Here is a 10,898-nt window from a genome sequence, read left to right as displayed (position 1 = left end):
TTGTAGTCTTTAGACTATCGATGTTATGCAGAAAGTGTTTACTGATCTCAAGCGGTATGAAGACCCAAGCGGCATGAAGCACTCAAGTAGTTTGAGGATCTCAAGTGGAGTGGAGCAAAGGAGCTAGAAGTAGCAGTTATCATTTTCCCAGTCTTCATTTTTGTCAACCAGTAATCTATTTTATAGTTGAACCGATGTTACTCTGAGTTACCAACTGGTAATCAGTAAAGTTGTATAAATCGGTAATACTCTGTGATGAGTTACCAACTAGTATATTTTTGTGATGAGTTACCATCCACCGATACTTTGATGGTAATTTTGTGTCATGTTACCAAATGTGTCTAGATACAATGAACCTAGGAACTTGCAATGTAATCCTATTGGACCAACATGAAATCAGATTCCTTTTAAGGACATCATGTCTAGGGTTTTAAGTGTGTGTAGCTGTTAGGTTTTTTGGTGGTTGATGAAGTTCTTGTATGTGCGATATTAATTGAGAAGATCAAGTTTGTGTGCTGTAACAGAGTGTGGATTTACTGAAGACTGAATTAATGCTGAAATACATTAGCAATGAGCTACCATGGATCTAATCAAGCAGACTGTGCCATTTGCTAGATCATTCACTTGTTGATTACTCACATTTTTGACAAGTCAGAAACCCTTAATCGGGTAGGTCCAGAAAAGCCTTTGTAAATCCTCTAACAAGGTGATTCATATTTGTGGATCTAAAATCCTCTCACAAGGTAGTCTTTAATCAAACTTATCTCCTAACAAAGATTGAGATTCCTAACACGACATGTTCTGGTAAAGAACATTGTATGACCTTAACCGATCTGGTTACTATTCTGAAGATAGTTACTTGTGAGTTTCATCTCACTGTGGTTTTTTTCCCATTTGGATTTCCATGTCAAAATCTCTTGTGTTATGGTGATTGTGATTCTGAGGGTGAATGCCTTATTTGCTATTTGGTTTGCATGTGTGTTAACCGGTGTGTTTTGCAAAGCTATTTTACCGGTTTACTGCTAGACTGTTTAAGTGTTTAAGTACAGTATTTTTTGGTATACTAATTCACCCCCCCTCTTAGTATTCATCAATTGGTATCAGAGCCAACCTTTCTATAAGTCTAACCACTTGGAAAGAGATATGGGGGAATATACTATGAGGGAACTTACTCATTGGCTCACTCAGATTGAAAAAGCCTATGATGAACTCAAAGTCATTTACAAGGCCTCTATGACAAAAAGAAGAGAGCATGCTGAAAAACTGATGGAGCTAACTGAAAATAGTTCTTCTGACAAAGTGGACATGGAATCCCTAGTTTAAGAAGTTGAAAAATTGAATGAGTCTAATGCCAACCTAAGAAGGGAACTTGAAGGACTGACTATCAGAATGTGTCAAGAGCTTAAGAACTGGAGGAAAGCTGAAGATCTAGTAAAAGACAAAGATCATGAGATCTCCAAACTAAAGCAAGAGATCAGTGCACTTACCATTCATCTTCATGAAAATAAAATAGAAAAGGAAGAAATGCAAGGTGAACTACACATGGCTGAATATGAGAATACAACCTTAAAGGAATCCAATGCTGCTATTACCAAAGAACTTACTGAGTCAAAGGAAATACTTGCCAAATTCAATAAGAGCACTGTCAAGCTAGAGAAGAAGCTTGAATCAGCTAAACTGGTAAAGAATACCAATGGACTTGGTTTCTCTGATTATGAGGAAGGTGAGACCTCTGGAACAAAAGATGGAGCATCAAAGAAACAACTAGCACCAAAGGATAAAGGTAAGTAAAATTTCAAACCTATTTGCTTTAATTGTCTCAAGGAAGGACACACTGCTAATGTATGTAGAAGTAAGGCTTACAATAATTTTCCTTATTTTCTAAACAATAAGCCTAGACCCAATAGATTCAATGGTAATTGTTATGCATGCAACAAGTTTGGGCATAGAGCATTTGAATGTAGGTCATCATGCACAACATCGAAAGGTATCCTCAAAGGAGTCAAGGAGTTTTTTCTGAACCCTCTGGGAGCTGGAACCCAAACTGGTTTAATACCTATAATCATCAGTCTGGAAGTGGTGGCTATCAAGCAGCAACCAGATGGAGAGCAACCTGTTTGATCTGTCATGGTCATGGTCACACTACTATAGCATGCAGAAGGAAGAATAGAAACATGAATAATGGACCTTGGAGATCACCTAGAATGATTTGCTATCATTGCAACAAATTGGGGCATACAACAAGATTATGCAGAACAAGAAAGAATATATCAAATGATATACTGGTCACTCTGGAAGGAAAGATTGATGTTGAAACTGTTCAAGCAAATATGAAGAAAACCTGGAAGAAGAAGCCAGAAGAAGTGATTCAAGAAGAACCGGTTTCTACACCTAGTGTGGAAGTCACTAAACTAGCAAACTAAGCATCAGAAAAGCTTAGGGGGAGCAAACGGTGAAATGTTTTGAACCCCCAATTTACACCGGTGAAAGACCTTAACCGGTATGTGATACCTGTCAATTGGTAGAAGACCAGAAATGGTAAAAGGAAAATTAGGGTTTATGCCCTAATAGTGGAGCATTTATTATGGTAGGTGAAGAATTTGTTTAAAAGAATTTTTCAAGTCATTTTTCACTTATCAGTTCTCGAGCGAAGAATTTTTTAAGCACTGAGCAAAGAAAAGTGATTTGGATTGCGATTCGAAGAATTTTTCGAAATCTTGAAGAAGAATCAGAAGCTAACATCTATTGGTGAAGTGTAGAACACAAAATTATATTTCAGCAACCGAAGGAGTGTGTGGCAAAGTATAATTTGCAAGCCCTGAATTTTGATTTATGAAGGTACTTTTCAAATTTCTCTGTTTATCATGGCTTCTGCATCACACTCTAGCTCTAGTGCACCCATTGATTCAGTAGACTTCATTCAACGGAAGGCAAAATATAATGCCCTATCTCAAATACCCACTGGTGTCATAGTCGAGGAAGGCATTTTCGATTACATTAACTGTACAATTGAAGACCTAGGACTCTAATGATCCATTCTCAGTTGAGTTTGTTTTGTGGGAAGGACAAGAAGATTAAACCAGAATTTAGCATCTTGGAAAAGAAGAAGCTTCACAATACAGTCTATTTCCTTGAAGAGTTTTCAGATGATCACATACACATCATTCTGAGCATAGTGCATAGTGATAAAATGTACTTAGAGTGGACGCATGACATCACACCGAAAGCGATTCATGCCATCATCAATTTCTATAACATCGGTGAAGTGCAATCCCTAAGGAAGATCAACAAGATGGAAATGACCAAGCTCACCAGTTCTATGAGTGACCAATGGGGAATGACCATCAATCCCATCAAGGATGATTTAGTCAAATATACCTGCATGGTAATAGGTTACCGGACATTTTATGCTAGCAGGATCAACTCTATCTCTACTGCAGTGGTAAATGTTGTCTACAGGATGATAATGGAAGATGCATCATTTGACTTATGCATCTATATGTAAAGGCAAATTTTGGTGAACCTAAAGTTGATTAAATAGGACAATGCCTTGAGATTTAAGTTTGGACAACTATTGGTTGGGTTATTCTTCTACTTTCAAGGTTACTTCCCAGGAGTTGGAGATATTCAGTGGTCTGTCGACCAACCAGTTACAAAGAAAATCAAGGAAAGCCTTCAAGTGGTTGGAACCGGTTATCCAGAAGTTGTAAACAAATACTTTGATGAGTTCAGATGCAAGATGAGCCAAAGAGTGAGAATATCAAGCGATATTGTCAAGAAATATGAAGATGACATCTGCTTCACCATCAAAATTGATGAGTGCATAATGGAGGTGGTTGAGCTAAGACAGGAAGAAGTGGAACCCATGGGATATGAGGTAATGTATGACATGCTAGATGGGTATGCCTCTACCCTACTCGCCTCGCCCCTTGATCCAAAAGCAAAGAGAACCAACACCTATTTGGAAAGAGTTACACCAGTTGAAGAACCCTCAGTAAAGAAGGGAAAGGTAGTGCCTTCAGCATCGACACTGGTTATTGTAGCCAGTCCCAAAGTGACCAAGCGGTCACTAGCAAAGAAGAAACTCGAAGCTGTACCCACCAAAGTCTTTGAGAGAAAGCGGAAAACAAAAGATAACACACCAGACTCAGAGGACAATGTGTCTAAAGAACAACCTAAGAAGACTAGGCAAACAAGGAAGAAGACAAAAGCAACCAACAATGAACCGACAAAATCTGCATCGGTAAATATTCATGTTTCCTCCTATAAACCTTTGTCACATTGTCAAAGGACTATCAAAAATCTTAAAAGAAAATTGCTTAGTGATTTAAAAGAATATTTTGATGATTTCAATGACAAAAAGAAAGAGGAAGTGGAACAGGAAGTCATTCAATACTTATGTATTAATGACCGGTCACCCTTAGAAATTAGATCTGAGGTACCTGATTCTTTGTATAATTCTTTAGATAACAAATGGCACATTGTCATAGAGAAGGAATAGGAAATAAGAGAGGAAGTGTTTGCACAATACTTTCCTGATGTGTCTAATTCAGAACTTTATGAAGTTTTGGACAAATACAAAGGCCTCTTCTTTATGCAAAGAAGGAGACTCCTATTTCAAGAAGAAAAAGCTCCTGAAGTGACTAAAGATACCCACTCCCTTGCTCAATCCACTCTAAGGTTGCACCAAGTGGCAGAAGCCAACAGGAAAGCTGAGCAAGAACCGAAAATCAATCAATCAGATGAAGTGTATGATAGTGAAGGAGTACCAGTCACTAATAAAATGGAACCCATTGATGTTGATGCCTTGAATGATGAATATGTTACTTCGAGTACATCAACAGAAGTGGAAGGACAAGAAAAACAAGCAGAGGAAGAGAAGAAGCAATAGGAAGAAGAAAAGAAGAAACAGGTAGATGAAGAAGAAAAGAGAAAAGAAGAAGAAAAGAGGAAACAGGAAGAGGACAGGAGAAAAGAAGAGGAAAATAAGAAACAAGAGAAGGAAGTGGAAAAGAAACAAAAGGAAGAAGAAAAAGGACAAGAGGAAGAGAAGAAGAAGAAGGAAGTAGAGAAGGAAGAAGAAAAGAAACAAGCAGAGGAGAAGAGAAAGGAAGAGGATAAGAGAAAAGAAGAGGAGAAGAAGAAGAAGGATGAGGATGAAGAGAAGCAGAAAGAAGAAGAAGAGAAATGAAAAATAGAGGAAGAGGAGAAAAAGAAGGCAAAAGAAGACAAGCTAAGAGAAAAAGAGAAGGAGGGAGTGGCATAGAGCACTCAAGTGGAGACTCCAAAGGCAACTGGTAGTCAAGCCAGGCTGGCTGACATTACCAAGCCCATTGATCTCCAATCTGCAAATGAATCGGAGCTACTATAGAGCATTAAGCTTGCTCAAGAACACCTAGAGGTGATAAGGAGGAATGAGCAAGATGTGATCCAAGCTGCGGTGGACACTCTTACCAGTTTGATACCCAATACCAACCTCCCTAGTACTGATTCCTCTCTGGCCCAATTGAAACTCTTATGCACAGTTGTGGAGGACTAGGTCCAAAGTCTGGAAGAGGTTGCTGAAGCGAATGCCAAGAAGGAGCATCAAAAGGCTTTGAACATTGCCTTGGTGAAAAAGTTACATGAACTCCGGTCCGATCTATAGAAGGAACAGAAGGACATCAGAGATGCAATGGATGAGGGGAAATTACTACTCAGTAAGATATGTCAACCCCATCTATTCTATGATGATGTACTTGCTCAGAAAGACAAATTGCAATCTAATATGTAGTCATTCATAAGAACTTTCAAGATTCCCTATGATTCCTTCACCATATATGGGCAAACCGCTCACCGGTTTCAACTCCAGTCTGCAAAAATAGAGGCAGAGATAAGCAACCAGACATGGAATTTGTAGGAACTTCAACTGGTCCTACTGCCAAGATTGCAAATTCTTTAGAAATGCTATCTCAATCTGGATGCCCTAATGGTCACTCAAGAGATGAGTACCCTAGATGCCATGGAAGAACAGGTCTATCAGATGCAAATGGAGAATGAGGTTTCTACCTCATTGCTTGAGTCATGGTCCTTATCCATGAAGCAAATTATGCAGGAGTTTAAATCTTTTTTTGACAAGTTTCACTCTTTATTGTCATAAACACTTTTTCAGCTAATAGAAACATGGTTTTTTAGCTATATTTTATCATTGTTGGCAAAGGGGGAGAAGTATTCTGGTATTAATTTTTTTTTTTTATGCATGCTATATATACTTTCATGTTTATCTCTGTAAGGAGTAGTATACATTGTATTTTCTGCAAAGGGATAGTGTGTATGCTTAGGGGGAGTATTTTTTATTATGGCATATTTTATTTTGTAAAACACTTAGATGTCAAAATTTTTCCTAAGTGTTGCCATCAATGCCAAAGGCAGAGATTGTTGGCATTTTTTATGATAATGTTGTGATTGTCATTGATGGACACACACTTGCTATGAGATCACTTTTTGAATGTATGAATTATGCTCAACCAGTATTTGTTCCAAACTGGTATTATGTTGTAGTCTTTAGACTATCGATGTTATGTAGAAAGTGTTTACCGATCTCAAGTGGTATGAAGACCCAAGCGGCATGAAGAGCTCAAGCAGTTTGAGGATCTCAAGCAGAGTGGAGCAAAGGAGCTAGAAGCAGTAGTTATCATTTTCCCAGTCTTTATTTTTGTCAACCAGTAATCTGTTTTATAGTTGAACCGATGTTACTCTGAGTTACCAACTGGTAATCGGTAAAGTTGTATAAACCGGTAATACTCTGTGATGAGTTACCATCCACCGATACTTTGATGGTGATTTTGTGTCGTGTTACCAAATGTGTCTAGATACAATGAACCTGGGAACTTGCAATGTAATCCTATTAGACCGACATGAAATCAGATTCCTTTTAAGGACATCATGTATAGGGTTTTAAGTGTGTGTAGCTATTAGGTTTTTTGGTGGTTGACGAAGTTCTTATATGTGCGATCTTAACTAAGAAGATCAAGTCTGTGTGCTGTAACAGAGTGTGGATTTACTGAAGACTAAAGTAATGCTAAAATACATTAGCAATGAGCTACCATGGATCTAATCAAGCAGACTGTGCCATTTGCTAGATCATTCACTTATTGATTACTCATATTTTTGACAAGTCAGAAACCCTTAACCAGGTAGGCCTAGAAAAACCTTTGTAAATCCCCTAACAAGGTGATTCACATCTGTGGATCTGAAATCCTCTCACAAGGTAGTCTTTAACTGGACTTATCTCCTAACAAAGATTGAGATTCCTAACAGGATCTGTTCTGGTAAAGAACATTGTATGACCTTGACCGGTCTTACCTTAACTAGTCTGGTTACTATTCAGTAGATAGTTACTTGTGAGTTTCATCTCATCATAGTTTTTTTCCCATTTGGGTTTCCACGTCAAAATCTCTTGTGTTATGGTGATTGTGCTTCTATGGGTGAATGCCTTATTTTCTATTTGGTTTGCATATGTGTTAACCAGTGTGTTTGCAAAATTGTTTTACCAGTTTACTGTTAGACTGTTTAAGTGTTTAAGTACGGTATTTTTTGGTATACTAATTCACCCCCCCTCTTAGTATTCATCAGGAATTTCCTACGTAGGCATTTCTCAATATTAACACAAGCAAAGACAATGGCAGTATCGCTTAACCTAGATTTTTTGGAAATAATTTCTTTCAACAACTCATTGTTTGGCAAAATGCAAAAATAATTTGAGGGCATGGTAGGGCTCTTACCTTCCTCACTAGGTCATTCGCCTCTAGGAGTCTTAAAAAATATCACACTAGGGTGGACTCCATGAGTAGACGGAGCAACGGTCTCGGAAAAGGTTTTTTTTTGGTTGGAATGGACCTGATCGATAGGGCTAGGAAAATTAAGGGCACCGCCATTTGACTCTAGTTTCATTGGAGGCCATAGATGGGTCACATGAGTGACTAGGGAGGTGCAATTAAGGGTTAGGTTGAGATGCAAATCAAGTACATTTGAATACCAGACAAAATTAAATCAAAGTAAATGCAGATTAATATATGAGTAAAGGAGAACATTAAATGAAGAATATAAGGAAGAATTGTTTGCAAACTGCATGGAGGAGGGAGTCCTCCTCCAAAACCACTAAGTGTTCATGCACCTCAATCTAGATTTGACTATCAATTTTCAGCAATTTGCATTTTTTGCCCTTCACGCATTTGCCATTCACGCCAGGTTTTGGCCCCTTTTCTTGGAAGGCTAAGAGAGGCAACTGCTAGGAAACTGGCGATGGAATGTACAGGCGAAGGAATTCTATTTGTGGAAGCAGATGCAGATGTTACTCTTGCTAAATTTGGAGATATTCAGTCGCCGATTCCTGGATTTGATGAACTACTGCACAACATTCATAGCCCTCAGATTGTCATTAACTCCCCCCTTCTTCTCATTCAGGTATGTAAATATAGGGTTTTTAATCAGATTTCAGTTTCTTATCCTGCAGTGTAGATGATGAATTTGCTAAGCTTTATAGTCAAATGCTAGAAGTCCATGCACATGGAGGTCTAGGGATCGAATCCCTCATTAGCTTACTTGCTTGCTTCCCAAAGTGTACATCAAAAAACCACATTTTTCATTTTTCATTTTGCTTTTTGCATTTTAGCATTTTTCATTTTTGCATTTTCGCATTTTTGCATTTTGCATTTTGCATTTTGCATTTTTTACATTTTTGCTCTTGCATTTTAGCATTTTAACATTTTGTATTTTGTATTTTTTTCTTTTTGCATTTTTTCATTTTAGCATTTTTTATTTTTGTATTTTTGCTTTTTGCATTTTTGTATTTTTTGCATTTTTGCATTTTTTCTTTTTGCATTTTGCATTTTGCAGTTTGTATTTTGCATTTTGCATTTTTGCATTTTACCATTTTGCATTTTACCGTTTTGCATTTTTGCATTTTGTATTTTGCTTTTTACTTTTTGTATTTTAGTATTTTGCTTTTTTGCATTTTTGTTTTTTTGCTTTTTTGCATTTTTGTATTTTACTTTTTTGCATTTTAGCATTTTTTATTTTTGCATTTTGCATTTTGCATTTTTCGCATTTTTGCATTTTTGCTTTTTGTATTTTGCATTTTGCATTTTGCATTTTGCATTTTGCATTTTGCATTTTGCATTTTTCATTTTTGCATTTTGCATTTTGCATTTAGCATTTAGCATTTTAGCATTTTGCATTTTAGAATTTTGCATTTTTGCATTTTTCTTTTTTTCTTTTTTCTTTTTTCTTTTTTCTTTTTTGGCATTTAGCATTTAGCATTTAGCATTTTTAACATTTTTTTTTTGCTTTTTTGCTTTTTTGCTTTTTTGCCTTTTTGCATTTATGCTTTTGCATTTTAGCATTTTAGCATTTTGTATTTTTGCATTTTTGCTTTTTCTTTTTTGCATTTTTTCTTTTTGCATTTTGCATTTTGCATTTTTACATTTTTCTTTTTAGCATTTTTCATTTTTCATTTTAGAATTTTTCATTTTTTATTTTAGCATTTTTGCATTTTAGCATTTTTACATTTTCGCATTTTTGCATTTTTGTATTTTTGTATTTTGCATTTTTACATTTTTGTATTTTAGCATTTTAGCATTTAACATTTTTCATTTTAACATTTTTCATTTTAGCATTTTTCATTTTAGCATTTTAGCATTTTGCATTTTAGCATTTTATCATTTTGCTTTTTAGTATTTTGCATTTTAGCATTTTGCATTTTTGCATTTTGCATTTTGCATTTTTGTATTTTTGCATTTTTATTTTTTTGCTTTTTATTTATTTTTATTTTTTTTGCATTTTTGCTTTTGCATTTTGCATTTTGCTTTTTTGCATTTTTGCATTTTTGCATTTTTCATTTTTCATTTTTCATTTTTCATTTTTCATTTAGCATTTAGCATTTAGCATTTAGCATTTAGCATTTAACATTTACCATTTAGCATTTAGCATTTAGAATTTAGCATTTTTGCATTTTGCATTTTGCATTTTAGCATTTTAGCATTTTGTATTTTGCATGTTTGCATTTTTGCATATTTGCATTTTGCATTTTATATTTTTGCATTTTGAATTTTGCATTTAGCATTTTGTATTTTAGCATTTTGCAGTTTTGCATTTTTACATTTTGCATTTTGCATTTTGCATTTTAGCATTTTGCATTTTTGCATTTTGCATTTTGCATTTTGGATTTTTGCATTTTTGCATTTTGCATTTTATATTTTGCATTTTGCATTTTGCATTTTTGCATTTTTGCATTTTGCATTTTGCATTTTGCATTTTGCTTTTTGCATTTTGCATTTTGCATTTTGTATTTTGCATTTTGATTTTAGCATTTAGCATTTAGTATTTAGCATTTAGCATTTAGCATTTTCCATTTTGCTTTTAGCATTTAGCATTTAGCATTTAGTATTTTTGTATTTTCCATTTTAGCATTTTGTATTTTTGCATTTTTGCATTTTGCATTTTGCATTTTGCTTTTTTGTATTTTGCATTTTGCATTTTTCATCTTGCTTTTAGTATTTAGCATTTTGGATTTTGCATTATGTATTTTTGCATTTTGTATTTTTTCATTTTTCATTTTTCATTTTTTTTTTTGCATTTTAGCATTTTGCAGTTTTACATTTTTGCATTTTTGCATTTTATATTTTTGAATTTTTGCATTTTACATTTTTCATTTAGCATTTTTCATTTTAGCATTTTTCATTTTAGTGTTTTTCATTTTTGTATTTTTGCATTTTGCATTTTTGCATTTTGCATTTTGCTTTTTGCATTTTAACATTTTGCTTTTTTGTATTTTTGTATTTTTCAATTTTCATTTTTTCATTTTTATTTTTTTTTTCCTTTTTTCCTTTTTTTGTTTTTTCTTTTTTTACTTTTTTCTT

Source organism: Cryptomeria japonica, chromosome 4, assembly GCF_030272615.1.
Source record: "Cryptomeria japonica chromosome 4, Sugi_1.0, whole genome shotgun sequence".
Lineage (NCBI taxonomy): Eukaryota > Viridiplantae > Streptophyta > Pinopsida > Cupressales > Cupressaceae > Cryptomeria > Cryptomeria japonica.
This window is presented reverse-complemented; position numbering follows the sequence as displayed.